At 46.9% G+C, this 16,776-nt stretch overlaps 1 pseudogene; it reads right to left on the bottom strand.

Moving 5' to 3' along the window:
- Positions 1-7,861: 7,861 nt before the first annotated feature.
- On the bottom strand, positions 7,862-8,688 carry LOC119811523 (annotated as a pseudogene).
- Between the last annotated feature and the right edge of the window lie 8,088 nt (positions 8,689-16,776).

The raw sequence follows: 16,776 nt of genomic DNA, 5'->3' as shown, positions 1-16,776 counted from the left end.
CCAAAGAGGAAAGGGTGATCTTTATTTAGTGAAGCTGTACATAATCTGCATAAAAGCATTTCTGAATCCACTGTCTGGGCTGTGTCGCATACAGACGGCAAATTCTCAGATTAATCTTGTTGTTTGGTTATAAAGGGCCTACGTCAGAGTTTCCTCCAGTGTCCAGGAGCAAGGCTATCGAGAAACCTCAGATACATAATACAATCACATCATTTTAGAGGGAGTGGCTGCGTAATTCTCTGAGTCTGTGATGGTTTATTTACGTCAACTCATGGTATCTAGAAAAGTTAAAGCAGTGGAGGTTTTGCTGGGCTGGTGTGGCTCAAAGGTAGAGGGCTTATCTAGCCGGGAAGCCTGTGTTAGCCCTGTCAGACGCCTGCTCCAAGAGTCCTGTGTGTGTGCGGTTCATCTACCGTATCCCCTATCTTAAAGTCTGGAGTGCACAAAGACTTTCTATACCCTTACATATTTAAATAATCATTTTGTCTTATAAATGTATATTTTGCTTTCCTTTCGTGTGTACATTTGAAACAAAAGTCTCTTTTTTCCATTTAAAAAAAAGTTTGTGCAGTGCCCTCAGGGGCTAGCAGAGGGCATCAGGTCTCCCAGCGTGAGGCGCTATGTGGGTGCAGGGCACCAAGTCCTGGTCCTCTGGAAGAGCATTTGGTGTCTCTAAATGATGAGTCACCTCTCCAGCCCCAAAGAGGCCTTTACTGTCTGCATATCTATAAGAATTCTTTCTAAAATGAACTCTGATGTCGAAAGATTTACACTTTCATTAAAGGTGTTGCCACATCCTCTCCAGTATAAATCCTGTGACGTTCTGTCAGATTTGAACACTGGTTAAGGTTTTGCCACATTCTTTACCCCTGTAGGTTTCTCTGTTGTGTGGGCTCTCTGCTGTCTTGTAAGGGCTGAACAGTAGTCAGAGACTTGGCCACACACCTTGCATTTCTCCAGTTTCTGTCCAGATTGAACTCGTCAATAAAGTTTGAACTTTGAAGCAAAATCCTCTGTCCCAATCTCCCCTCTAGTGAGGCTGGCCTACAGTGTGCGTTTATTGAAGAAGAATACATTTTGAAGGTTGATGAAGCATTTTTTTTCTGTAGTCGTTCTTTGAAATTTTAATACACTACTGGTATTTAGGGTTTGAGCTCTTGTCAAAGTCGTTATAGATTTTGTTACATCGATAAGTATCCTTTGCAATATAAATATTCTGCAATTATTTACATCAGATCCATTAATAAAAGCTTCCTTATTTTCTTTGCGTGTGTATTGGGTTTTCTGAGAATCCATATCTCAGAAAATCCACATCATTATTAATTTTTTATTTTTGTGTGTGTGGGTGTTCTGTCTGTACGAATGTCTGTACACCATGGTTGAGTAGTCTGCCCAAGGAGGCCAGAAGAGGGCATCAGGTCCCTGGAACTGCGGTCACAGACAGTTGTGAACCACTGTGTGGGCTCTGGGAATCAAACCCAGTTCTCTGCGAGAGCACCCAGTGACTTAACTCTGAACCGTCTGCCTAACATCTGAGTTTGGAACTGATAGTGGGTGCAAATGTCCATCACAGTTATCTGGGCACAGGGAAGACCCCGTGTGCTGACAGCAGGCTGAGAACTCTCCCTTGCAGAAGCAACGGATCACATTTACAGACTGGCCCTTTGTTTCTAAAGCTCTTGCCTACAGAAACGGTTGAGTGGAAGCTGTTCCCAGTGACATGTTGTTCAGATTATTAGCCAAAGGGGCTGGGATCCTTTTCTGGGTTCCAGACATTCCATTTTAGAGGGGGAGCATGTGGCAAAATGGCTGTGACACGGCTCATCAAAGCTAAGCTGGCCAGACATGAGTATCTGTCTCACAGATTTTCTGTTCTTGGTCTCTGTTAGCAGCGACTCTTTTGCTTTTGTTAGCAGCCGGACATAGGTTATGTCCACCACAGAGGGAGTGTGGACCGCTCACCCTTCAGTGTGACCTGGCAAGGCCGCTGTTCTAGGTCTCGGGAAGAGATGCTCTATGCTCCGTTCTTGTGAAAATTATCCCACTCGGTGGGCTCTGGGTACAGTTTATGCTCTAACACATAGAGCTGTGCCAAGCCTGGGACACCAGCAGAAGAGGGTAAAATAAAGGCCCCGTGGTTTGAGTGGTTCATGAGCATCACAGCATACAGGCCAACATGACCTGAGAGCTTCCAGAGCTGGTCAAGAACTCACAGTGGCCAGGACGGCGGTAGCATAGGGGAAGCGTAGGGGAGCTGAAGCCTGCGGCCCTTCTCCCTGGGGCTTTTTTCTAAAACGGCATTGAGTAACTAGGAGAAATCTCTGAACTTCCCACTTCCTCAGGGGCCACGGAAGGGGAGGCCCTCCCACACCACATCTGTGGCTTCCTAGGGTGGGCGTGGGCGGCTGTGTCTGCCCCAGCACAACGGTAAGAAGAGAGGACTGGTGTGACCTAAGAATAGACGAGAGACTCCAGCAATCTGTAGACCAGATGAATGCTGGCAGTCTTGCCTGGATGAAGGTATGGGGGTCAAATAACTTCTTTTGAGATTAAGCAAATATAGATTTTATTGAAAAATTACCATCTGCAGCACGTTCAGAGTATATAAGTGGTTATAAAAGCTAAATCTAGCCACTCGGCCCTTACTTTATAATTAGCACTTGGTGTTTAGAATGCTCTGCTTCCACTCAACTAGCACATCTCTTAAAACATTTTCCTTTTAACTCCCAAAGTCCAGTTGAAAAGTGGAAGGAGTGAGAATATGAGCAAAGAGGTCAAGACCATGATGGGTTCATCCACTGAAACAGTCTGCCTGAGCTAATGGGAGCTCACCAACTCCAGCTAGACTGAGAACGAACAAGCATAGGACCAAACTAGTCCCTCTGCATGTGGGTGACAGTTGCATGGCTGGGGCAGTCTGAGGGGCCACTAGGATTTATCCCTACTGCTTGTACTGTTTTTTTGGGATCCTATTCTCTTTGGATGGATACCTTGCTCAGCCTAGATACAGTAGGGAGGGCCTTGGACCTTCCACAAGGCAATGTGCCTTACCCTCTCTGAGGAGTGGATGGGGATGGGGTTGGAGGTTATGTGGAGGGAATGGGAGGAGAGGAGGAAGTGGGAACTTGGATTGGTATGTATAATAAAAAAGATAGTTTGTTTTCTTTTTAAAAATAAAATAAAAACAAAAAATTCCTCTTTTTCTTATAAGTATGAATTTTATTTATTTATTTATTACATACCAATCTCAGTTCCCCCTCCCTCCTCTCTTCCCACTCCCTTCCCTTCCTCTACCCCATCCCCCATCAGCTCCTCAGAGAGGGTAAGGCCTCCCCTGGGAAGTCAACTAAGTCTCCCATCACCTTGTTGAAACCGGACCAAGGCTCTCCCCCGACCTCCTGCCACCCCACTTGCCTCCCACCCCCATCCTGTGCCTAGGCTGAGCAAGGTATCTCCATAGAGAATGGGCTCACCAAAGTCAGTTCATGCATTAGAGTTAGATCCTGGTCCCACTGCTAGTGACCCCACATACTGTCCAAGCCCACCATTGTCACCTGCATTCAGGGGGCCTAGTTCGGTCCTATGTAGGTTTTCAGGTTGTCAGTCCAGAGTCAGTGATCTCCCACTAACTCGGGTCAGCTTGTTCTGTGGGTTTCCCATCATGGTCTTGATCCCTTTATTCATATTATCCCTCCTCCCTCTCTTCACTTGTACTCCGGGAGCTCTGCCCTGTGGCTAGTTGTGGGTTCTGTCTTTTCTGGGGTTGTGGGCTGTAGGCTTTATGTCTGGTATCCACTTACGAGTGAGTACAAATTATATTTGTCTTTCTGGGTCTGGGTTACCTCACTCAGGATGGTTTTTTCTAGTTCCGTCCATTTGCCTGCAAATTTAAAGATGTCATTTTTTTTTTTTTTTCTGCTGAGCGGTACTCCATTGTGGAAATGTGCCACTTTTTTTTTTTTTTTTTTTTTTAAATCCATTCTTTGGTTGAGGGGCATCTTGGTTGTTTCCAGGTTCTGGCTATTACAAATAATGCTGCTATGAATTTGGTTGAGCAAATGCCTTGTGGTGGCATCTCGTCTACTGCTTTGACACTGAGCTGGATAATAGGTATCTCAACTGTGACCATTAATATCTGTTGCCTAATTCAGTAGTGGCATTGCCAGACTTCAGCCATTCTAATTTTAGTGCTTTGAGAAATTTCTACCTTATCCTTAATTTTCCTCATGGGATATACTGCTGATTGGTTTTCAAATGCACACATTTTCGTGAGGGATAACACAACATACAAAGAAGAAGAGACTCATGCTACAACCACACAGCGGCCATGACACCAAAACACTAGATACTGGTCAGCAGGAAGCTAAGGTTTATGAATCGCTTAAAGAATTGAAAATTGCCGTTTGAAAGATGCCCACGGAGCTGAAACACAGGAAACGGAATAAAATGAAGACTATAAGCAAGGAAATAAACACTCTATAGGGAGGTAACCAGTAATTGATTGTACAGGCAATAAGTCAGTAAGAAATAATGGAGACGAAATGGAAAACGTGATGGAGAAATAAAAATGCGAGAACGCTGGGCCAGCGAGATGGCGCAGCAGTTGAGAGGACTTCGTGCTCTCGCCGAGGACACAGTTTGATTCCTATCGCCAGCATCAGATGCTTACAACTTCCTGTATGTCCCACTGCAGGGAGATCTGATGCTTCTGTTGTCTGTGGGCTTCTGCAGCCGGGTGTGCATGCCGCCGCTGTCTTAGCTGCTGTCCTTCTGTAGCCGGGTGTGCATGCCGCCGCTGTCTTAGCTGCTGTCCTTCTGCAGTCAGGTGTTTCTGTAGCTGGGTGTGCATGTCGCCGCTGTCTTAGCTGCTGTCCTTCTGTAGCCGGGTGTGCATGCCGCCGCTGTCTTAGCTGCTGTCCTTCTGCAGTCAGGTGTTTCTGTAGCCGGGTGTGCATGCCGCTGCTGTCTTAGCTGCTGTCCTGTTGCTGTGCAGAGACCAAGGCAGCACTTACTGAGGGAAGCATTTGAGCAGGGGCTTGTCTGCAGTTCAGAGCAGTGGTTCTCAACCTCCCCAGAGCTGCGACCCTTCACCACAGTCCCTCATGTTGTGGTGACCCCAACCATGAAATTATTTTCACTGCTACTTCCTAACTGTAGTTTTGCTCTTGTTGTGAATCATGATGTAAACATCTGTGTTTTCTGATGATCTTAGACAAGCCCCGTGAAAGGGTTATTTACCAAAGGGTCACGAACCTTGAGAAATACTGGCTTAGAGGCTTAATTTATGAGCATCATGGCAGGAAGCAGACAGGCATGGTGCTGGAGCAGAGGCTGAGAGCTGCCTGATCGACAGGCAACAGGAAGAGAGAGACACGGCCTGGTGTGGATTTTTGAAACCTCAAAGCCACCCTCAGTGACACACTTCCTTCAACAAGGTCACACTTCCTAATTCTTCCCAAGCAGTCCTATGCCCTGGTGACTAATCATTCATGTATATGAGTCTGTGTGGGCCATTCCCATTCAAACTACCACATTGTCCCTCATATACACATAACTAAAACTAAACTAAATCTGAAGAAATTCAAGGAGATCGCTTAGCTGTAGTTAAAGACAGATGCAAAATGAGGCAGAGGCATATTATACCTAAGGTTCTACAAGTCACAGTCAGAGAGAGTCTTGACATGTCCCAGGCCAGCAGGATGGCTCATTGGGTAGAGTGTGGACACACACACACACACACACACACACACACACACACACATGCACGCACATGCACACGCGTGCACACACACGCACACACATGCACACGCACACACAATAAAGCATAAAGAGATGGCCCACAGTTAAGAACACTGGCTGCTTCTTGGCTTCCCAGCTCCCACACGGTGGCTCAGAACAGTCTTAATTCGAGTCCCAAGAGACCCAGGATTTCTTTTGCTCTCCCCTGGCACGAGACATGATCATAGAGTACAGTCACACAGAGAGGAAAAACACCCATGCCCATGCCTACACACACAAGAAATCTGTCCAATTGTGCAAAACTCATGCATATATTTGGAGATGATGCCGTTGTGGTTTTAAAAATGACATTACTGAGACACATTTAAAGAGAAAAATGAAAAGAAAAGCTATTGTTTTCTGTTTTTCCATGTTTTTCTTTTTATCTATCATTTGTTTGGCGGTATAATTCCTAATTTTAGGACATTCGGTAGAATATTATTTTTTTGGTTGAAAACGAAAGGAAGTAAGAAAACACACGCATGAGATGAAGTTGACGGCAGTATGGTCCATCTCAGACAGGCAAGTCCTAACGCCTGTATTCAGCCCCGCGGGAGATCCTCCGTTCTCTGGGCAGAGAAACTTAACAGTGGGGTTCCCTATTGGACATGATGCAGCTATGGGTTGCACTGCCAGGGGGTATTAAACAGACACTTGTTACCATTCTCTCTATTCTTTATAGATAGCCTCTTAGTGCATTTCCTTGTAACCTGGAATAAGCCATTCCATTCACTTGCAGTGGATCTCCTGAGACGTTTGCTTTCTCCCGACTGTGGACAGATTGTTGAGTGCGTCGTGGCTTTATTTCACTGGAGACCCTTATGCTCTGGACTGTGTCTACATCTTTCTTAAAATCTGTGGAAGTTTCAACCACTCTTTTTTTTTTTTTTCTAGAATTCCTGACCCCACCCTTCCCTCTTCCTTTCTGGAATCAATATAATTAAACAAATTTTTATTTATCCGGTGAACATTTTGTACATATAGACAATGTATTTTGATCATATCAGCTCCCCACTACCTCCCTCTAGCTCCTGATGAGATTCCCCCAACCTGTCTCCCTCCCAACTTCACGTCTTTATTTTGTGTGTATTATTAATATCTCCCTGAGTTCGTTTAGTGTTGACTGTATGCACACACGTGTGTGGCCCCTGACTGGGCGTGGGCCACCTCTCATAGCCACATTAAGTAGCAATGGCTCTCACTTTCCCAGCGGCTGCCAACAGCACCTCCAATGGGGCTGAGGCCTCCTCTTCCATCACTGTTGGGAGTTTTGTTTGTTTATTTAGTTTTTATTTTTATATTCCAACCAAAGTTTCCCCTCCCCTCTTTCTAATTCCTCCCCCCACCTCTTCTCTATCTACCCCCACCCAGCCCACTATTCCTCTACTGCTTCTCTTCAGATACAGGCCTCTTAAGATTTTTTGTTTGTCTGCTATTTATTTATTTATTTATTTATTTATTTATTTATTTATTTATAAGACAGAGGGGTGGACTATCATGCCTTGCAGGATTTTTTGATTTGTTTTGTTTCGTTTTGGTTTTGAGACAGGGTTTCTCTGTATAACAGCTCTGACTGTCCTGGAATTTACTTTGTGGACCGGGCTGGCCTTGAACTCACAGAGATATACCTGCCTCTGCCTCTGGAGTGCTGGGATTAAAGACATGCACCACCACCACCTGGCAATTTCTTTAAAAAATATTTATTTATTTATTATGTATACAATATTCTGTCTGTGTGTGTGCCTGCAGGCCAGAAGGGGGCACCAGACCTCATTACAGATGGTTGTGAGCCACCGTGTGGTTGCTGGGAAATGAACTCAGGACCTTTGGAAGAGCAAGCAGTGCTCTTAACCGCTGAGCCATTTCTTCAGCCCTGGCAATTTTTTAAAAATCCAACTTAATTCACTTTACTTTTCTTCTACAAAAACCCTTATGTGGCCAGGTGCCAGTCTGGTCTACAGAGTGAGTTCCAGGAAAGTCAAATGTACACAGAGAAACCCTGCCTTGAAAAAAACCAAACCAAACCAAAACAAAAAAACCCAAAACCAACCAACCAATCAAACAAACAAACAAACCAAAACCCTTATGTGGTGGCCACAGCTGGAGCTCCGAATGGAGACTCTGGTGTGGATTTTCACAGGATGGTCAGTGCCAGTGAACTCCTGATAAGGAGACTTGGTGAACACAGTCTCTTTCCAGAGGTCGGGGGTCAGGTAGCTGTAGGTCTTAGAGATGGCGTCAAAGGTGGCCTTGGCAAAGTTGCCCAGGGTGGCAGTGCAGCCCCTGGCTGATGTGTAGCAGTCATCAATGCCAGCCATCATCAGTAGCTTCTTGGGCACAGGAGCGGAGACTATGCCAGTGCCTCTGGGTGCAGGGATGAGACGCACCAGCACAGAACCACAGCGGCCTGTCACTTTGCACGGAACAGTGTGGGGCTTGCCGATCTTGTTCCCCCAGTAGCCTCTCCGCACAGGGACAATGGAAAGCTTGGCCAAGATGATGGCCCCTCGGATGGCAGTGGCTACCTCCTTGGAGCACTTGACACCGAGACCTACGTGACTATTGTAGTCCCCAATAGCGACGAAAGCCTTGAACCTGGTCCGCTGGCCAGCCCATGACTGCTTCTGCACGGGCATGATCTTCAGAACCTCATCCTTTAGGGATGCTTCCAGGAAAAAAATCAATAATCTCGGATTCCTGGATGGGCAGGGAGAACAGGTAGTTTTTGATCTTCCTGTCGTCCACCAGGTGGCCCAGCGAGGTGACAGGTATCCACTCCTTGTCTTTGGCTTTACCCCGATGAGCCCTGCAGCATGAACTGCAGCCACAGCTTTGACCATGACTGCAGCCCCTAAGACCGCTGCCAAACCTCCGTGGAAGCCGCCGTGGCCTCCTAAGTCTGCGCCCCATCCTTCAGGCCCTCCCTCAGGACAGGCGTCACCTGCCATTTGGTGTTTCCTGAAGAAGCCCCTGCTGGAATTGCGACTTCCTGTATCCCGTGAAGGCCTTGTGCAGACAGCCAAGGCTACTGTGAGGTAATGTGTGCAGCCATGACACGGAACAGCAAGTGGTTCTTCCGTGACAGGGTCCTGAGAGAGAGGGGACTGGGGGATGAGAAGGAAGGACGACAGCAGCGTCTGGGGCCTTGCACGAGCTGATGGCTCCCGAGAGCAAGTCATTAAGAAGTACAGCGTCTTGTATATGGTGTGTGTGGGGGGAGGGAGATGGGACAGAGTCAGCAGAAAGCCACCATACAACAGAACGGCGTCAACATGTAGCCAATCAATATTGTGAGAAAAGTACACAGGATGTCTCAGGTGCTCCACAGACTGAGCACCCAGCAGTCTTGGGACTGATAATCCTGTTCACAGGGACGTCAGATTTCCATGAATTAAAACCCTAACTCCCACTCCGCCTTGATACTTTAACTCACCGATGCTGGCAGCTGCGGAGGCAGAAATTCTCAGTCCAGTTCTGGGTGTGCACAGTGCAGTAGTTATTTCTAGGCTTTTTGTAATGTATTTTTTTTTCTTTTCGAGAAAGGTTTTCTCTGTGTAGTCCCCACTGTCCTGCCACTCGCTCTGTAGACCAGGCTGACCTTGAACTCAGAGATCCACCTGCTCCGTCCCCCAAGTGCTGGGACTAATGTTGGTGTCACCACTGCCCGGTGTCTCTTTCTTATTAACAGCATGGGTTACTTTTGTTTAGATACACGATTATGTTTTTTTATATTTAGATTTATTGTGCATCTGAGAGTAATTATTCTGAATTCTTTGTTGGGTAATCCATAACAACGTGTTTCAAAAAAAATTTTTGAGACATTGATTTTTTTTCTGACTTAAATTAATTTTAAAATGAAATCAAATAAAAACCTCACTTTAGGAGATAGACAACATCTAAAAATTAAATCGTGAGGCTGGAGATATGACTTAGAGGTTACAAGTCCTTTCTTCTCTGGCAGAAGAGCCAGGTTTGGCTCTTTCCACCCACATAGCAGCTCGTATAGGTCCATTGGTCCGGTTTCAGGGACCAGACCCCTTCTGATCTCTGTGGGCACCAGGCGCTGCCTATAGTGTGCAGACATGCATGCAGGCAAAACACTCATACTCGTCAAATAAATACATCTAAAAACCTCCTGTCTGGCCTGGTGGTGGTGACACACGCCTTTAATCCCAGTACTGGGGTGGGGGGGCTGGAGAGATGGCTCAGAGGTTAAGAGCATTGCCTGCTCTTCCAAAGGTCCTGAGTTCAATTCCCAGCAACCACATGGTGGCTCACAACCATCTGTAATGAGGTCTGGTGCCCTCTTCTGGCCTGCAGGCATACACACAGACAGAATATTGTATACATAATAAATAAATATTAAAAAATCCCAATACTTGGGAGGCAGAGGCAGGTGGATCTCTTTGAATTTGAGACCAGCCTGATCTACAGAGTGAGTTCCAGGTTAGCCAAGACTACTCAAAGAAACCTTATCTCGAAAAACATAACAAAATCCCCCAAACAAACAAATAACCCCCCCAAACACAAAAACCAACCAACCCCCCAAACCTTCATGTCATATTTGTGTATGTAGTCAGTCAAACACTTGTTATCCTAATATTTAAATATATCTATATGTACTTGGCTCAGCACAATAGAAAACTTTTTTATTAGTTATGTGAAATGATGTTCCTGGTTTGTAAATGCGATTCTTTTCATTTGCTTAGGTATTTTAACTGTTTTGTCATGTTAATGTATTTGGGGTAAGTTTCTGGATGGTTATTTTCTTGCTTCCGTTGAGCTCAGGTTAAGTCGTGTGTGTGTGTGTGTGTGTGTGTGTGTGTGCGTGTGTGTGTGTGTGTGTGTGTGTAAAATTGCTGATATTTGGGCATCTCCGATTTAAGAAAAGTCTTTTCTGTCATTTACACAGGTGATTCCATTTAAAAACCCACGCAAGAGATTCTGGAGACACACATATCCGTGGTGCAGTTGGGTCTTCTCTGCATTTTGTATCTAATTTCTCCCGGTTCAGGCTTTTTAATTTTTAACTCATGATCTCTGTCTCCCTCTAGTGTCACATTGTGGTAATGCAGCATCCTGGGCGCCGTGGAGAGAGCTGAGCTCTTGGCCCTGAAGCCACCAACCTCCCCGAGCTCCTTGGGGTCCTCGGTTGTGTAGGAACAGAGACAGTCCCCCCACGGTCCCCAAGTCCAGGACATTGACTGCACGTCACACCCCTATTTCTGTTCCAAGGAAGGAGCTACGAGGTGGAACCTCAGTCTGTTCGCTAGAAGAGGAGACTAGTGCACAAACGCAGGGAACTTTCCAGCCGACTTTGACGCCATTCTCTGGCTCTGGGGTGCTTCGATTTGCCTTGTTAACTTACTTTTTTAAACTTACGTTTTTGGGAATTTCACAAACGACTCGCTGTATTTACATCACTTCCACCTGTCTTTCCTCCTTCATGGCTTCCATACCCCACACCGCCCTCTAGGGCTCGTGATCACTTTGTTGTTATTATCAGACGCAATCCACTGACTGCATTTAATGCTGCCCGTATGCACATAGGTTTAGGGCTGACCCCTCAGTTGGGGAAACCTACCCGAGGTTTGTTCCTTCTCCAGGAGCCATTGACTGCCTGTAGCCTTTCCTCTGTATCCTCTCAAGTTTTCTGACTCTTTAAAAAAAATACAATTCTACAATTCACCCTGTATATTCTCATTATGCAGGTTTCTGTGGTGGGAAAAGGGCCTGGGATGTCCTGCTAATCATCTCAGGATAAATTGCATAAAGTTTTGAGGATCCAGCCCTTCTGTGACAGGCTGAAATAAATGGAATATTAATGTATACAAAGTCTAAGGAGTTGCAATCCAGCTCAGAATTCAATGTGTAATTCCTTCAGATCTGCCTACTGACTACAGAGCAGTGGAATGACAATAATAATAATAATAATAATAATAATAATAATAATAGTGAAGTTAACAATGATACTGGGAGACAGACTAGACCTCAGATCTCTAGTTGTCCACTAACAGGAAGGGCCGCCAGCCATGTAGCCAATGAATGAAATGTGATTATTGCAGTGGAAAATATCTCTGATGAAGATATTGGCAAATGCAAATTTCTTATTTAGTCTGAGAATATTCCTCCTTTCTATCCCTGCTTGCTAAATAAAACAAAGATACGTTACTGGGAAGCTCTCTGTTGTGGACTCTATTTTGGGGGGGGGGGAACAACTGTAGACTCCACATGTGACAGAAAGGAGCCGAGGAGAGGCCCCCACCTGTGCTTATCTTAGTCCAGAGTTTCTATGCCAAAGTCCAAACCCTGACATGATGGGGTGTGATGAAGGTGACCTTGAGGAGGAATTGGATCGTGAGGGTGGGGCTCAGCATCTTTACAGGGTTCTGAAACCTGCTCCATTCTCCTCCGTCTGAGGACAGTGAGGTGTTGGCAGACTGGGAACCAAAAGACAGTCCTGTGCAGGACAGACCCTGCGGTACCCACGCGTCCCGTGGAAGACAGTCCTGTGCAGGACAGACCCGGCAGTACCCACGTGTCCTGTGAAGGCAGTCAATCCTATTTTTTAGGTGCAAGCAGCTGGTTGTGGACTTAGTTACAGCACCCGGGACGGACCCAGGAACCTCTCCTCACCTCTCAGCTACGCTCACTGTCTCTCTGCAAAAATTGTAAAATTGTCTCACTTTTTTTTCTTTTGAGACAGGGTTTCTCTCTGTAGTCCTGGATGTCCTGGAACTCACTCTGTAGTCCAGGCTGGCCTCGAACTCACAGAGCTCCACCTGCCTGTTTCCAAGTGCTGGGATTAAAGGCATGTGCCACCACCACCCGGCTGTCTCAGTTTTTTTTAAGGTGTGTTATAACTGTACTATAACCACTTAGGCAAACCTACTCTTTAACCTTTAAAAAAGTTGATTTATTTTACCTTATGTGTGTGTCTGGTGCTTGCAGAGGGCACAAGAAGGCATCGAATCCTCTGGAACTGGAGTTGCAGACAGCTGTGGGTCACCATGTGGGTGCCAGGAATGAAACTTGGTTCCCTGTAGGAGCAGCCAGTGCTCTCAACCCCTGAGCCGTCTCTCCAGCCTCAGTGCCCCATCTTCTTTGTGTTGTTTGAACATAATTATCCTCAGTCATTCCTATTAATCCTCCGTCTGGAAGTTCTTCCAGGTCCCTCAGGAGAGGGATGGTGATTTCTGCATTGAGATTTATGTGTTTGCAGCTAGTTGATTGATGGTGAGTGTGGATGTTGGCAGTCTGGAGGTGGCTCGCCTGTTAGCACCAGGAGAAGCTGTGGAAAGGGTTTTTTGATCAGGGCCCACTTACAGGCCAGCACTAAGAGCTGGGCCTGTCAGGGTCCTGTATGTGGCAGGAGGTGGGTAGACTGGTGTCTTAGCTAGGGTTTCTGTTGCTGTGAAGAGACACCATAACCACAGCAACTCTTTTCTTCTTCTTCTTCTTCTTTTTTTAAATGTATACAGAGTTCTGCCTGTATGTGTCTCTGCAGGCTAGAAGAGGACACCAGATCTCATTAGGGTGCTTGTGAGCTACCATGTGATTGCTGGGAATTTAACTCAGGACCTTTGGAAGAGCAGGCAGTGCTCTTAACCTTTGAGCCATCTCTCCAGCCCACCACAGCAACTCTTACAAAGGAAAACATTTAATTAGGGCTGGTTTACAGTTCAGAGGTTCAGTCCATTATCATAAAGACGGGAAGCATGGTGGCATGCAGGTAGACATGGTGTTGAAGAAGGATCAGCAGGAAGAAGGGAGAGAGAGAGAGAGAGAGAGGGAGAGAGAGAGAGAGAGAGAGAGAGAGAGAGAGAGAGAGAGAGACATCAGAGCTCATCCCCCAGTGACACACCTTCTTGCAACAAGGCCACACCTCCTCCAACAAGGCCACACCTCCTCCAACAAGGCCACACCTCCTCTAACAAGGCCACACCTCTTCCAAGGCCACACCTCCTCCAACAATACCATACCTCCTCCAACAAGGCCACACCTCCAATAATGTCACTCCCTATGAGTCTATGAGGGCCTTTTTCATTTAGATCACCACAACTGGGAAGTATAGGCTGGGTGGTTGGACTTGGCGGAGCCCTCCCCTATCAGCAGCTGGAGCTGGGCAGCCTGAGAGGTTTGGGCCAAATGATTGGTGCCTTGCAGGCCCTCACTCGTCAACTGCAGAGGCTAGGCAGGCTGGAGAGAGCAGCCTGGGTGCCTGGGGACTGGTGACACCTCACCTGCCATGCATAGGAGCTGTTACTATAGAGTATTTTGAGATCACAGTGTGGCACATGGAGCCACAATAATGTCTCAGTCGGACAATGTGATATCAAAAATCAACATTGTGTGTCACGAGGGAATATTGCGATGTAACACTTTAGTATTGTGATGTCACAATGGGGCATTAGGTCTTATCAGTAGAGTGCTGTGATGTAATGGGGAGCCATGATGGCAAATTCAGTGTTGTTACACTAGAGCTTGTGATGTAAAAGTAAAGCATTATGATGTCACAAGGCAGCACGGTGGCAGCAGCAGGAAACACTGTGATGTCACAGTTCATTTTGGAGTTACCGCTAAGCATAGTGATGAGAAACAGAATCATGGTGCCAAAATGAGCTCTGTGGTGTCCCGGTGCAGCGCGGTGCGGGCGACATGGAGCACTGTGACGTTAAGGAGCACGTCCATGTGCCACGGAGAGGCCTTTGTGCGATCGCCAGGCTGTACTGTCACACCACAGTGCTTGACTGTGGCACCACAAAGCTCCGTTTTGACCTTACAGCGCCCCTTTGTGATGTCACAATGGTCCATTGGGACATCACGGTGCTACAGAGTAAGAACAAAAACTAGGGATGGGGATTTGGGAGGAGGGGGAAGGGGCAGGAGAGGGAGGAAGGGAGGGGAGAAGAGAGAAGGGGTGCGTGTGACAAGAATGTGTCATATACATGTGTTAACCTAAGAATAAATGGATTTTAATCAGGAATTTCCCATGGCTTTAGCATGCTCTCTTTCGTTTCTAAGTAGGGGGATATGTGTCTAGAAAAGAGTTATTCAGGCTACGCAGAAGGCTCGTCACAGGCTGAGTTCTCTGAGTGTCTCCTGAGCACCTTATTCAGGCTTTGCAGAAGGCTCGTCACAGGCTGAGTTCTCTGTCTCCTGAGCACCTTATGCAGGCTTCGCAGAAGGCTCGTCACAGGCTTAGTTCTCTGAGTGTCTCCACAGCACCTTAAGCAGGCTTCGCAGAAGGCTCGTCGCAGGCTGAGTTCTCTGAGTGTCTCCTGAGCACGTTATTCAGGCTTCGCAGAAGGCTCGTCACAGGCTGAGTTCTCTGAGTGTCTCCTGAGCACGTTATTCAGGCTTCGCAGAAGGCTCGTCGCAGGCTGAGTTCTCTGAGTGTCTCCACAGCACCTTATGCAGGCTTCGCAGAAGGCTCATCGCAGGCTTAGTTCTCTGAGTGTCTCCTGAGCACGTTATTCAGGCTTCGCAGAAGGCTCGTCGCAGGCTGAGTTCTCTGAGTGTCTCCTGAGCACCTTATGCAGGCTTCGCAGAAGGCTCGTCGCAGGCTTAGTTCTCTGAGTGTCTCCACAGCACCTTATTCAGGCTTCGCAGAAGGCTCGTCGCAGGCTGAGTTCTCTGAGTGTCTCCTGAGCACGTTATTCAGGCTTCGCAGAAGGCTCGTCGCAGGCTGAGTTCTCTGAGTGTCTCCTGAGCACCTTATGCAGGCTTCGCAGAAGGCTCGTCGCAGGCTGAGTTCTCTGAGTGTCTCCACAGCACCTTATTCAGGCTTCGCAGAAGGCTCGTCGCAGGCTGAGTTCTCTGAGTGTCTCCACAGCACCCACTTTTCCTAACATCTTCCTTTCACATGACTAACACAAGCTTTAATGTGCCGGGAACATTTGCTCTCCTTTCTCTCCTGTTTAAGGATTTATTTACTTTATGTGCATGAGTATTTGATCTGCACGTGTATCTGTGCACCACACGTGTTTGGAAGAGGGCATCAGATCCCCTAGAACTGGAGTTACAGTTGGCTGTGAATCACTATGGGAGGCTGGGACCTGAACCCAGGTCCTCGGCAAGAGCGGTCAGTGCTCTTAACTGATGAGCCATCTCTTCAGGCCCCTACTTTCTCTTATTTGTACATAAAGAATTCAAGAATTACAGCTCCAGGAAGTCATTCTTGTCTCAGCATGAAACCGTTCCCTTTCCATATAGAGATTATTGATTTAGAGTCACTAAGGAATGGGCGCTTATCAAACGGGAAGCGTTGGGTGTTGAGATGAGATCTAGGATTTACCCCAAAGGAGGGTCAACTAATGACTGCAAGATGAAAGCCGTTCTTCAGATTCTGAACACTGTCTTAGGCACTGTTCCATTGATGCTAAGAGACGCCATGACCACAGCAACTCTTACTAAAGAAAGCATCTAATAGGGGGTTTGCTTGCAGTTTCAGAGGTGAGTCCATGACATCATAGCAGGGCTTATGGTGCATGCAGGCAGGCATGGTGCTATGGCTGGGAGCTTTCCCTCCTGATCCAGAGAGAGAGAGAGAGAGAGAGAGAGAGAGAGAGAGAACCCAAGCCTGCCTGGTACAGACTTTTGAAACCTCAAAGCCCACCCCCAGAGGCACACTTCCTCCAACAAAGCCACACCTCCCGATCCTTCTAATCCTTTCAGACAGGGTCACTCCCTGATGACTAAGCAGCAAACCCATGAGCCTCCTGGGCCTTTCTCATCCAAACCACTCCAGACCACGTCACTCTTTTCAGAGGTGCTAAGATGCTTCCTTTGACACAGCGAATTCATTCAGAACCACGTGTGCTAGCAGAGCAGGTTTTGAGGCCACTGGTGAGATTTCCCATGCACTAGCATGTCTCACCAGTACAAGAAGAAAACATGACCTTTGGCTTCCGAGTGCCTCCTAATTAGGACCTCTTTCCACGTACAAGTAACATTCAGCTAAGACTTGTGACGGAATGTGTGCTCATAAAATAGGAG

The sequence above is a fragment of the Arvicola amphibius genome, chromosome 4 (assembly GCF_903992535.2).
Source record: "Arvicola amphibius chromosome 4, mArvAmp1.2, whole genome shotgun sequence".
Classification (NCBI taxonomy): Eukaryota; Metazoa; Chordata; class Mammalia; order Rodentia; family Cricetidae; genus Arvicola; species Arvicola amphibius.
Note: the sequence above shows the minus strand (reverse complement) of the source record. Positions and strands in the feature narration are given on the sequence as shown.